Here is a 13,818-nt window from a genome sequence, read left to right as displayed (position 1 = left end):
AGGGATGAGAGCCCAGGAAGATGAAGAGACTCTGCTTCTTTAAAGAGAATGAGCAGACCTCACTGAAAAGAAGCATAAAAGAAAGAAAACTAACCTTAATTGAGCACCTACTGTATGCCAAGTACTGTGATAGATGCTTTCACAGGCCTTATTTCATTTAACCTTCACAACAACCTTGTGAGGTGTTTATCTACATTATAGAAGAGAAAGCTGTGTCTTAAAGAGTTAGCTGGTTGGTCCCAAGGTCACCCAACTAGTGAGTGAGTAGTAGAGGAGAGTAAGGGAAAATCCACAAAGATACTTGGGCAAGAGAATAGACCCCTCTTACCCCATTTTGAAACGAGTGGATTGGTTTCTTTTAAGACTCAGTCATTGCTTCTTATAAAGCCACCAATCCAAGAAGATCAGGGCCCCACACTTATGACCTCATTTAGCCTTAATAACCTTCTAAATGCCCTGTCTCCAAATACAGACACATTGGGTGTTAGGGCTTCAGCACATGAAGTTGGGGGAGTCGGGGGGACACAATTCAGTACATAGCAGATGAGATGCATAAAATATGTGACTGTACACAAAGCTGTACTTGCTGTTTGTAATACTGCTAGGAGGTTTGGGTTCTTCAAAAACAGGAATTTGGGGAATTCCCTGGCAGTCCAGTGGTTAGAACTCTACGCTTTCACTGCCAGGGGCCCGGTTTCAATCCCTGGTCAGGGAACTAAGATCCCATAAGATGTGTGGCACAGCCAAAAACAAAAAAAATGCTTCTAAAAAAAAAAGAAAGAAAAACAGGAATTTTGATAAATTCTATTTTGTACAATTTCCATGAAAAAAGTATTATGATTTATTTATAGTTGTACATGCTGAATTGACTATAGTTTTGAAAGGAGGAAACTTTCATTTTGACTAAGTATCATTAAAAATACAAATCCTGGGGCTTCCCTGGTGGCGCAGTGGTTGAGAGTCCGCCTGCCGATGCAGGGGACACGGGTTCATGCCCCAGTCTGGGAAGATCCCACATGCTGCAGAGCAGCTGGGCCCGTGAGCCATGGCCACTGAGCCTGCGCGTCCGGAGCCTGTGCTCCGCAACGGGAGAGGCCACAACAGTGAGAGGCCCACGTACCACAAAAAACAAAACAAAACAAAACAAAAAAATCCTTCACTTAAAATTTAAATGTGATGATTAGAAGAATTTTCCACAGACTAACTTTGGGCTTTGTACATTTCAAGCTTTGTTTCTCCTCTGCTCCCCAACATGTCTAAGACAGGGCACTATAGGATACATTCATATGGCTATAATACCTCTGGCTCTCTCTGTTTTGTGTAAAGATGCTGGGTGAGCCAAGACATCAGGTTATGGGAGCATTCCTGAAGCCATTCCTACACCATTAGCAATAAATTAACTATACACATAAGTCATTGCAAACCACATAAATATATCCCATTAAACCCAAACTAAATCTATCCACAACTCAATTTCCTCTTAGCCACTCCAGTGCCACCCAACACAAGGGGGATGTCTGATGGAGGAAAAGTCAGACTGGAGAAAAGTCTTAACTGAATATGGTTAAATATCTTACTTTGCAAATTAGATTATATATATATATTTTTTATTTTATATAATGTACATATTATTTTACAAGGGTATATATATATATATATATATATATATATATATATATATATATATATATATATATATACCCTTGTAAAATAATGTTAGGGCTCCTCCCAGGACCTTGGAAAGTGTCTGTCCAAGTGAGGGACTTTGAAGATTTATGATTAGCTTCATTGTAAATTAGCATCCAAAGAAAGATATATTCAAGTTGCTCTAAGTGATCAGCAAAAGTTTCATAAGGGAGGTAATATATGAGCTGAATCTTTAAAGATACTCAAGGGGAGGACATTTCAAGAAAAGTGATTGCAGGTACAAAGCCAGAGAAAGGTAAAAGAGCACATGGTCTTGGGGAACTATAAATAGTTTACTATGTATGTAGGGTATCTGAGGAAATAGTGGGAGATGAAGCAGCAGAGGCAGACCTGCAATTGAAAGACATCAGGCTCTTAGAAAGTCATGGAAACTCTCGCTTATATTCTTCCCTAAGCTACCTTAAGTTCTCTTACCTTCATTGGGAGAAAGAAGTTAGTTTTATCCGTTCCTGTTATGGGTGTGATACAACAACTAGACAGGAAATCAGGAAAGATAAAGAAGAACTCAACACAACCATCAACCAAGAGGATCTAACTGACAGTTATAGGACACTTCACCCAATAACAGCAGAATATACATTCTTCTCAAGCACCCATGGAACATATACCAAGATATACCATATAAAAATGATGGAGTAGGCAATGCTGAGCTACCATCACTCCACAGAAGCATAGAAAAACAAACAGAAACTGTCAGAAACAACTTGTCAAAACTCTGGAAACAGTCAAAGGTTTACAGCAATCAAGAAAATGCCAAATCAAAGAAAAGTCAACTTTACAGTGGTAAGAAACCACAGTGAGTTATCACTTCATACCTGTTAAGATGGATATTATTTTTTAAATGGAAAATAGCAAGTGTTGGTAAGGACATGGAAAAATTGGAACCCTTGTGCCTTATTGGTGGGAATGTAAAATTGTGCAGCTACTGTGGAAAACAGCTTGACAGTTCCCCCAAAAGTTAAACACAGAATTACCATATGACCCAGCAATTCTTCCTCTAGGTATATTCCCCAAAGAATTGAAAGCAGACACTTGTATATCACTGTAATTACAGCATTATTTTAAAAAGCCAAAAGGTGGGAACAACCCAAATATACATCAAAAGATGAATGGAAAAACAAATATGGTATTTACATACAATGGAATATTAATCAGCCTTTAAAAGGAATGGAATTCTAATACATACTACAATATGGATGAACCTTAAAAACAGTATGCTAAGTGAAATAAGCCAGACACAAAATGGCAAACAATGTATGATTCCACTTATATGAGGTACTTCGAATAAGCAAATTCATAGAGACAGAAAGTAGATTTAGAGTTTACCAGGGGTTAGGGAGAGGGAAGAATAGGGAGTTATTGTTTAATGGGTTTGTAGCTTATGTTTAAGATGATTAAAAAGTTCTGCAAAAAAAAAAGTTCTGCAAATGCATAGTGATGATGGTTGCAGTTTTGTGAATGTACTTAATGCCACTGAACTGAACGCTTAGAAATGACTAAAGTGGTTTAAAAATTTTTTTTCAACAAGGTGTTGGAAGATATAGTTGAAGAAATCTCTAAGAAAACAATTAATAGGTAGAGAGATGAGAAACGGAAAAGAGAAAAATAAGAAAATTAAACAATTAATCCATGAGGTCCAACATCCAATAAAAATAATTCTTGAGAAGAAAATTAAGGAGAGGAAATTATCGAATAAATAATAAAAGAAAATCTCCCCCAAACCTAAGGACATTAATTTCCAGACTGACAGGGCCCACTGGTTGCCCAGCACCATAAAGGAAAAACACACCTCAAGTCATATCATAAAACTTTAGAGCAAAGGGGAAAAGAAATTATTCTAAAAGCTATAAAGCTTCTAGGGAGGAAAATTTGGGGTCACACAAAAAGGTTCTAAAATCAGAATGGCTTTGGACTTCTTATCAACAATACTGAAAGCTTGAAGACATTGGGCCTTGAATTCCATATGCAGCCAAACTACCAATCAATTGCAAGGATAGAATACAGACATTTTCAGGCATGCAAGTTCAGGAATCTTGGAGTAGGTACCCAACAAAACGAGGGCAGTAAATCCAGAAAGCAGAAGACATATGATCCAGGAAACAGAGGATCCAATGCAGGAGAGAACAGCAGGGATTTCTCAGGATGGCAGTGAGGAGAAGGTCCCATATACCAGCTGTACAGAGGCCTAGAAATCAAACAGTCCAAATTGGAGAGCTTCAGGGAAAGGAGAAGGTGGAATTCACAGATTGCCTGGTGTGGTTGAGAATACTACAGTTTTGTCAAAGAGTGTGGCATGAGTTAGTGATAAATACATAGGAATTGATATGCATTAATGATAAGTACATAGAAAGCTAGACAACATATATAAGGTGAGGTAATTATTAATTCCAGGAAAAAAATTTCCAGGGAAGGAAAAGTAGCCATACTGTATAGCAGCTGGCTCAGCTGTGAACAGTATTTGTTGTCACCATAACTTTAAACACTGAATGTTAATTTGGCCAACAATTCTGGGATAATTAAATGTGGAGTATGAGACAAGGTGAAATGTGTGTGTAGATGGATGTGGGAGATAGTAGTAGGACTCAATTATAATCTTCCATAGAAGGAAGTCAGTAGAGCATATCAAATATTGAAAAACAACTACCAATCTTCTCATTTTATTTGAATATATACAGAGAAGTACTAGAAGTGACTAAAAGAATGAAATGTGGCTGTTTGTTGGAAATAGAAATTGGAAACATGAAGGGATAAGTTAGAGAACTGCTGTGTGTCATCGTAAGACTTAGGTAATGTTTAACTTTGTAAACTATGTGCATGTTATTAAACTATTACTTTGATCAAAATACAAATGAAATAAATAAAAGTTAAGGGTCATATCAAGGTGTACCATGTAATCCTAGTTCAAATGCAATGCCCCCTGGAATAAACTGTTAAAGGAAAACAACAGCTCATGGTACAAGTAAAAAGGTACCTAGCTTTTTAATGGTAGGAGAGCTTTATGGCATTTTTACTTGCCCTTGTCCTACTCCCATCCCAAATGGGCAGCACTCTCGAAAATATGTTCCTAGTGTAGAACCCTGGACCATGGTTCAAGAGGGAAGAGAGTAGACCTTATTTGAAAATTACTGTGTAGATTTATTCTAACCTGTCAGGGGCTACCTGGATGACAGATGCAGGGTACTCATCTCTGTTACACCTAACTTGAAACTCAACTAGGTCATAAAAGTGGTGAGCATTGCTTGAAAACATCGTAATGTAGATGAACAACCCACAGATTCCTGAGGCAAAAGATTGCAGTTTAGACATAAAATAGACAACCTAAGGCCTGGGAGGAAAAGCCAGAGAGAGTATTTCTTTGGAAAATGAAGGCAGTCAAAAGCACCTGTGTATATGGGGAAATGCCCAGGGCATATAGCATGCTCAGAAAAGACCTGAGAAGACCTTAAAGACTGGAAGAGGTGTTTTTTGTCATTTTAAAAAACTCCTGACATTCAAGGAAATCTGTCAAAATGCTAGCAATTCACCAGAAGCTTCAGGCACAAGATCAGTGAATTTGAAGATAGGAAAATTAAAATTACCCAGTCCAAGGGACAGAAAGAAAAAAAGAATGAAGAAAGGAGAACAGAGCCTAAGGGACCCATGGGACACCATTATGGGAGTCCCAGAAGAAAAAGAGAGAGAGAAAGTCAGAAAGAATGTTTAAAGAAGTAAAGGCCGAAAGCTTCCCAAATTTGATGGAAGACATTATCTACACATCCAAGAAGCTCAATGAATTCCAAGGAGGATAGATGCAATCCACACCAACACTCATTACAATCAAACTCTTGAAAGACAAACAAACAGAATCTTGAAAGCAGCAAAAGAGAAGCAACTAGTCACATACAAGGGATCCTCAATAAGATTAAAAGCTGATTTCTCATCAGAGACCATGTAGGCCAGAAGGTGGTTGGATGACATATTTAAAGCACTGGAAAAAAAAACCTGTCAACTAAGAATTCTATATTCGGCAAAATTCTTCTTCAAAATTGAGGGAGGGGCTTCCCTGGTGGCGCAGTGGTTGAGAGTCCACCTGCCGATGCAGGGGACACGGGTTCGTACCCTGGTCCGGGAAGATCCCACATGCCGTGGAGCGGCTGGGCCCGTGAGCCATGGCCGCTGAGCCTGCGCGTCCGGAGCCTGTGCTCTGCAACGGAAGAGGCCACAACACTGAGAGGCTCGCGTACCGCAAAGAAAAAAAAAAGAAAAGAAAAAAAAAATTGAGGGAGAAATTAAGACATTCCCAGATAAACAAAAGTTGAGGGAGTTTGTTAACACTAGACCTACCTGAGAAAAAATGGGGCAAAAAGAAGTCCTTCAAGTTGAAATGAAAGGACACTAGACAATAACGTGAAGCTATATGAAGAAATAAAGTTCTCTGGTAAAGAGAACTACATGGGCAAACATAAAAGCTAGTATTGCACTTTTGGTTTGTAACTCCACTCTTTCTTTTCTACATGACATAAAAAACAAATGCATAAGAATAATTATAAATCTGTTATTGGGCACACAATATCTAAAGATGTAATTTGTGACAACAACAACATAAGGAAGGGATGGAACTGAATAATAGCAGAGTTTTTATATGCTATTGAAGTTAAGTTGGTATCAATTCAAACTATATTATAATAAATTTAGGATGTTAAATGTAATTCCTATGGTAACTACAAAATAAATGTTCTTTTAATGTACAAATGGAAATGAGAAGAGAATCAAAAAGGTTCACTACAAATAATCAACTAAATACAAAAGAAGACATTAATGTAATAAATGAGGGACAAAGATAGTATAAGAAATGGCAGAAAGCCTTCCTTATTAGCAAACACATTAAATGTAAATTAATTAAAGTGTCCAATTAAAGGCAGAGATTGGGCAGAGTAAATTAAAAAAAGAAACCACGGTGCAACTGTATGCTGTCTATGAGAAATTTACTTTAGATCCAAAGAAATAAGTAGGTTGAAAGTGAAAGAAAGGATGGAAAAAAATATTCCATGCAAATGGTAACCAAAAAGAGCTGAGGTTGGCTTATACTAATATCAGACAAAATCGACTTTATGTCAAAAAGTGTTACAAGAGACAAAGACATTATATATTGATAAAAGGATCAATTCATCAGGAATATATAACAATTATAAACCTATTTATACTATACAACAGAGCCCCAAAGTGTAGAAAGCAAACATTTACAGAATTGAGAAGAAAAATAGACAGTTCTACTGTAATAGTTGGAGACTTCAAATACCACTTTCAATAATAGTTAGAACATCTAGACATAAGGTCAATAAGGAAATAGAGAACTTGAATAGCATTATAAACCAATTAGACCAGAAGGATACATAGAGAGAACATTCCCCCCAACAACAGCAGAATGCACATTCTTTTCAAGTGGACATAGAACATTCCCCAGGATTGACCATATGTTAGGCCACAAAACAAGTTTCGATACATTTAAGAAGATTGAAATCATTCAAACTGTCTTTTCTAACCACAGTGGAATAAAGCTAAAAGAAACAACAACAGAGGGGAAAGTGAGAAGTTCAAAAATATGTGGAAATTAAGCAACACACTCTTAAAACAACTAATGGATCAAAGAAGAAAACACAGTGGAAATGAGAAAATACTTTGCAATGAAAGAAAATGAAAATGCAACATATAAAACTCATGAGATGCAGCAAGAGCCATAATCAGAGGGAAATTTATACCTGTAAATGCCTACATTAAAAAGAAGATCTCAAATCAATAAACTACTTTTACATCTTGAGGAACTAGAAAAAGAAGAGAGAACTAAATCCAAAGCTAGCAGAAGAAAGGAAACAACAAAGATTAGAATAGAAATAAATTAAATAGAGAATAGAAAAACAGTACAGAGAATGAACAAACCCAAAAGTTGGTTCTTTGAAAAAAGGAACAATGACTTACCTGGTGGTGCAGTGGTTGAGAATCCGCCTGCCAATGCAGGGAACATGGGTTCAAACCCTGGTATGGGAAGATCCCACATGCTGCAGAGCAGCAAAGCCCATGCACCACAACTACTGAGCCTGTGCTCTATAGCCCATGGGCCATAACTACTGAGCCCATGTGCCACAACTACTGAAGCCCGTGCACATAGAGCCTGTGCTCTGCAGCAAGAGAAGCCACCGCAATGAGAAGCCCACACACTGCAACAAAGAGTAGCCCCCATTCACTACAACTAGAGGAAGCCCACGCACAGCAATGCAGCCAAAACTAAATAAATGAATAATCTTTTTTTTAAAAAAAAGAGCAACAAAATTGACAAACCTTTAGCTAGACTGATAAAGAAAAAAGAGAGAGAGAGAGAAGACACAAATAACTAAATTCAGAAATCAACGGAAGGACATTGGGACTTCCCTGGTGGTCCAGTGGTTAAGAATCTGCCTTACAATGCAGGGGACGCAGGTTCAATCCCTGGTCAGGGAACTAAGATCCCACAGGCCGTGGGGCAACTAGGCCCAAGCACCACAACTACTGAGCCCATGTACCACAACTAGAGAGCCCACATGCCACAACTACAGAGCCCACATGCTCTGGAGCCCACACGCCACAACTAGAGAGCACGCATGTCATAACTACTAGACCCACACACTCTGGAGCCCATGTGCCACAACTAGAGAGAAGCCCGTGAACCACAACAAAGAGCCCACACACCTCAACGAAAGATCCCACATGCGGCAACTAAGACCCAGTGCAGCCATAAATAAATAAATAAATAAATGAAGGACATTATTGCCAAACTTACAGAGATATGTTTTAAGATTATAAGAGAATGCAACTAACAATTGTATGCTAACAAATTAGATTGCCTAGATGATATGGACAAATTCTAGAAATAAAAAAGTTACCAGAACTGACTCAAGAAGAAATATAGCATCTCAATAGATCTGTAACAAGTAAAATATTTAAATTGAATTAGTAATGAAGAACCTCCCAACAAAGAAAAGTCACAACCAGATGGCTTCACTGGTGAGTTTTACAAAACATTTAAAGAATTAATACCAATTTGCCTCAAACTCTTCCAGATAACTGAATAAGATTGAACACTTCCCAACTCATGCTAGGAGGCCACCATTGCCCTGATACCAAAGCCAGATAAAGACCTAACAAGAAAAGAAAATTACAGCCCCAAATATCTTATGATTATAGATGCAAAAGTCCTTTAACAAAATACTAGGAAATTGAATTCAACTGCATATTAAAATGACCAAGGGGAATTTAACCCAGGTGTGCAAGGATGGTTCAACATAAGAAAATCAATCAATATAATACATCACATTAATATAACAAAGGGGAAAAGCTACATGATCATCTCAATTGATGCAGAAAAGGCATTTGACAAAATCCAACACCCACTTATGATAAAAGCATTCAGAATGCCAGGAATAAACAGAAACTCCTCAACATGATAAAGGGCATTTATGAAAAACCTACAGCTAACATAGTCAATGGTAAAAGATGAACACTTTCCCACTAAGATCAGGAATTAAGACAAGACACCCACTTTTACCACTGCTATTATACTAGAATTTCTAGCCAGAGCAATTAGACAAGAAAACAGGAAATAAAAGGCATTAAGATTGGAATGCAAGTAATAAAACTCTCCCTATTCACAGATGACATGATCATACATATAGAAGATTCCAAAGAATCCACATGAAAGCTACTAGAGCTAATGAACAAACTCAGCAATTTTGCTGGTTACAATACACACACAAAATCAAATGTGTTTTTATACACCAGCAATAAACAATCCAAAACTTTTTAAGAAAGCAATTCCATATAGCATCCCAAAGAATAAAGTACCCAAGAATAAATTTAACCAAGGAGGTGAATGACTGGTACATTGAAAATTACAAAATATTTGCTGAAGGAAATTAAGGAAGACCTAAATAAATGGAACAGCATCCTATATTCACGGATTATAAGACTTAATATTGTTAATATGTCAGTACTGCCCAAAGCAGCCTATAGATTCACTGTAATACCTGTCAAAATCTCAACAGCCTTTTTTTTTGCAGAAATGAAAAGGCCAATCCTCAAATTCATATGGAATCTCAAGAGGCCCCAAATAACCAAAACAATCTTGAAAAAGAACAAAGTTATAGGACTCGCTTCCCAATTTCAAAACTTACTACAATGCTACAGTAATCAAAACAGTGTGGTATTGGCAGAAGGACAGGCATATAGACCAATGATATAGAATTGTAAGTCCAGAAATAAACCCATACATCTATGGCCAATTGATTTTCAACAAAGATGCCAAATTCATTTAATGGGGAAAGAATTATCTCTTCAACAAATGGTGCTTGGACAACTGGATATCCACATGCAAGACAATGAAGTTGGACTCCCTACCACACACCATATGCAAAAATTAACTCAAAATAGATCACCAGTCTAAATATAAGACCTAAAACCATAAAATTCTTGAAGAAAACATAAAACATAAATCTTCATGACCTTGGAATTGGCAGTGGATTCTTAGACATGACAACAAGAGAAAAAATAGATGAATTTGACTTATAAAAATTTAAAACTATTGTGGATCAAAATACATTATCAAGAAAGTGAAAAGAAAATCTATAGAATGGGAGAAAATATTTGCAAATCATCTAATAAGGATTTAATATTCATAATATATAAAAAACTCCTAAGCTCAACAAGAAGACAAATAACCCATTTGAAAAATTGGCAGGCTGGGTGCGGAGCGGTGAGGTGAAGGGATCGTGCTGCAGGGACAGCAGGCCTTCCCCGGTAGCTGCCGCAGGTCAGATCATTCACTCCTGTGGGCTGGCGCAGCCACAGGGAGCACCCTCTGGCCAGCGGACAAAGGGTTAAACACACCAGCGGTGACCGCGGGCTGGATGTGAGAACCTCGGCACGGTGTCTGCACTGCAGGTGCACCCGGGTGGGCGGAGCGAGCCGGCTGGCGGTGACGTGACCGACCGGCCGAGGCTCCCCTTCCCCTGCAGGGGTCGCTCGGCTCCTCCACAGGTGCCCTCTTTTCTAACTTGAAGGCAAAAGGTGGTGCCTGTGGACCGAGGGAGAGCCTGGCTCTGCCATGCTGGGAGCGGCAGTTACTCTCACCAGTTAGGGCGCAGGGGCGCGTGTGGCATGGACGCGCTGACACAGGTGACCAATGGGATTGGGGCTCAGGGGTGGGCCACGTGGAGTGGGTGTGGTCATAGTCTGGAGCCACGGTTTCTAGTGAGGCAACCACCAGAGTTGCGTGGAGAGCTAAGCTGAGTGGCGGTGGGGTGCTTCTCTGCCCCCAAGTAGAAAAGCCTACCAATGCTTTCTCATTTGGATCCAGGCTCCAATTCGGGAGTCTGGTAGCTGGATCCCCTAGGAAGAAGAGTTCTCAAGCAGTAAGAAGAAAGCCTTTCAGTTTGGAACACTTCTTTGCAGATGGAAATGGGGAATGGATTGTCAGACCAGACTTTGATCCTGTCCAGCCTGCCTTCATTTCAGTCCTTCCACATTGTCATTATGGGTTTGGACTCTGCTGGAAAGACAACTGTGTTATACAGGCTGCAGTTCAATGAAATTGTAATACCGTACCTACCAAAGGATTTAACATGGAAAAAATTAAGGTAACCTTGGGAAATTCTAAAAGTAACTTTTCACTTCTGGGATGTAGGTGGTCAGGAGAAATTAAGGCCACTGTGGAAGTCATATACCAGATGCGCAGATGGCATTGTGTTTGTTGTGGACTCTGTTGATGTTGAAAGGATGGAAGAAGCCAAAACTGAACTTCATAAAATAACTAGGATATCAGAAAATCAAGGAGTTCCTGTGCTTATAGTTGCTAAAAAACAAGACCTGAGGAACTCATTTTCTCTCTCAGAAATTGAGAAATTGTTAGCAATGAGTGAACTGAGCTCATCAACTCCCTGGCATTTTCAGCCCACCTGTGCAATCATAGGTGATGGACTGAAGGAAGGACTTGAGAAACTACATGATATGATAATTAAAAGAAGAAAAATTTTGCAGCAGCAGAAAAAGAAAAGATGAATGGTGATAACCTTTTAGGTCTGTGTGGAGTAGGTTTTCTGTGGTCTGATTTTGACAAATGGAAGAGTGTCGACAGCCTGGTTTGCCTGCCTGCCCTCCTGGATGCTGTTAAAGCTTTGTTTGGTTGAACAATCAGATGTCCAACTCTGTTGCCTTGTGGAAGATGAGTAAATACAGTGCTTCTTAAAATGGCCTCTTCTCCCTACCCCACAAATCTTTTGGTACTACCATTTTGGGAAGCCAAACAAAGATATAAAATTGACCAGAAAACAGCTGTGGAAATTTGACCTGAAGTTAGTGAAATAAAACTTTGAAGAGTGTCAGCCTAAAAAAAAAAAAAAAAAATTGGCAATGCACAGAAATCTCTTGCATTCCTATACACTAATGATGAAAAATCTGAAAGAGAAATTAAGGAAACACTCACATATACCATTGCAACAAAGAGAATAAAATACCTAGGAATAAACTACCTAAGGAGACAAAAGACCTGTACGCAGAAAACTAAGACACTGATGAAAGAAATTAAAGATGATACAAACAGATCAAGAGATATACCATGTTCTTGGCTTGGAAGAATCAACATTGTGAAAATGACTATACTACCCAAAGCAATCTACAGATTCAATGCAATCCCTAACAAACTACCAATGGCATTTTTCATAGAACTAGAACAAAAGTTTCACAATTTGTATGGAAACACAAAAGACCCCGAATAACAAAAGCAATCTTGAGAAACAGAAATGGAGCTGGAAGAATCAGGCTCCCTGACTTCAGACTATACTACAAAGCTACAGTAATCAAGACAGTATAGTACTGGCACAAAAACAGAAATATAGATCAATGGAACAGGATAGAAAGCCCAGAGATAAACCCACGCACATATGGTCACCTTATTTTTGATAAAGGAGGCCAGAATATACAATGGAGAAAAGACAGCCTCTTCAATAAGTGGTGCTGGGAAAACTGGACAGCTACATGTAAAATAATGAAATTAGAACACTCCCTAACACCATACACAAAAGGAAACTGAAAATGGGTTAAAGACCTAAAGGTAAGGCCAGAAAGTATTAAACTCTTAGAGGAAAACATAGGAAGAACACTCTATGACATAAATCACAGCAAGATCCTTTTTGACCCACCTCCTAGAGCAATGGAAATAAAAACAAAAATAAATAAATGGGACCTAATGAAACTTAACACCTTTTGCACAGCAAAGGAAACCATAAACAAGACGAAAAGACAACCCTCAGAATGGGAGAAAATATTTGCAAATGAAGCAACTGACAAAGGATTAATCTCCAAAATTTACAAGCAGCTCATGCAGCTCAATATCAAAAAAACAAACAACCCAATCCAAAAATGGGCAAAAGACCTAAATAGACATTTCTCCAAAGAAGATATACAGATAGCCAACAAGCACATGAAAGAATGCTCAACATCATTAATCATTAGAGAAATGCAAGTCAAAACTACAGTGACGTATCACCTCACACCAATCATAATGGCCATCATCAAAAAATCTGTAAACAATAAATGCTGGAGAGGGTGTGGAGAAAAGGGAACCCTCTTTCACTGTTGGTGGGAATGTAAATTGATACAGCCACTATGGAGAACAGTAGGGAGGTTCCTTAAAAAACTAAAAATAGAACTACCCTATGACCCAGCAATCCCACTACTGGGCATATACCCTGAGAAAACCATAATTCAAAAAGAGGCATGTACCACAATGTTCACTGCAGCTCTTTTTACAACAGCCAGGCCATGGAAACAACCTAAGTGTCAGTTGACAGATGAATGGATAAAGAAGATGTGGCACATATATACAATGGAATATTACTCAGCCATAATAGGAAACAAAATTGAGTTATTTGTAGTGACGTGGATGGACCTAGTGTCTGTCATACAGAGTGAAGTAAGTCAGAAAGAGAAAAACAAATACCATATGCTAGCACATATATATGGAATCTGAAAAAAAATGGTTCTGAAGAACCTAGGGGCAGGACAGGAATGAAGACACAGATGTAGAGAATGGACTTGAGGACATGG

At 38.5% G+C, this 13,818-nt stretch overlaps 1 protein-coding gene and 1 pseudogene across 4 annotated transcripts in view; both read left to right on the top strand.

Annotated features, from left to right (window-relative positions):
* Positions 1–13,818, top strand: part of HDAC8 (histone deacetylase 8) — a 243,971-nt gene that overhangs the window by 131,355 nt on the left and 98,798 nt on the right. The window lies entirely within an intron of this gene.
* LOC117198675 (ADP-ribosylation factor-like protein 4A) lies at positions 1,693–12,092 on the top strand (annotated as a pseudogene).

Source organism: Orcinus orca, chromosome X (genome assembly GCF_937001465.1).
Source record: "Orcinus orca chromosome X, mOrcOrc1.1, whole genome shotgun sequence".
Lineage (NCBI taxonomy): Eukaryota > Metazoa > Chordata > Mammalia > Artiodactyla > Delphinidae > Orcinus > Orcinus orca.
Note: the sequence above shows the minus strand (reverse complement) of the source record. Positions and strands in the feature narration are given on the sequence as shown.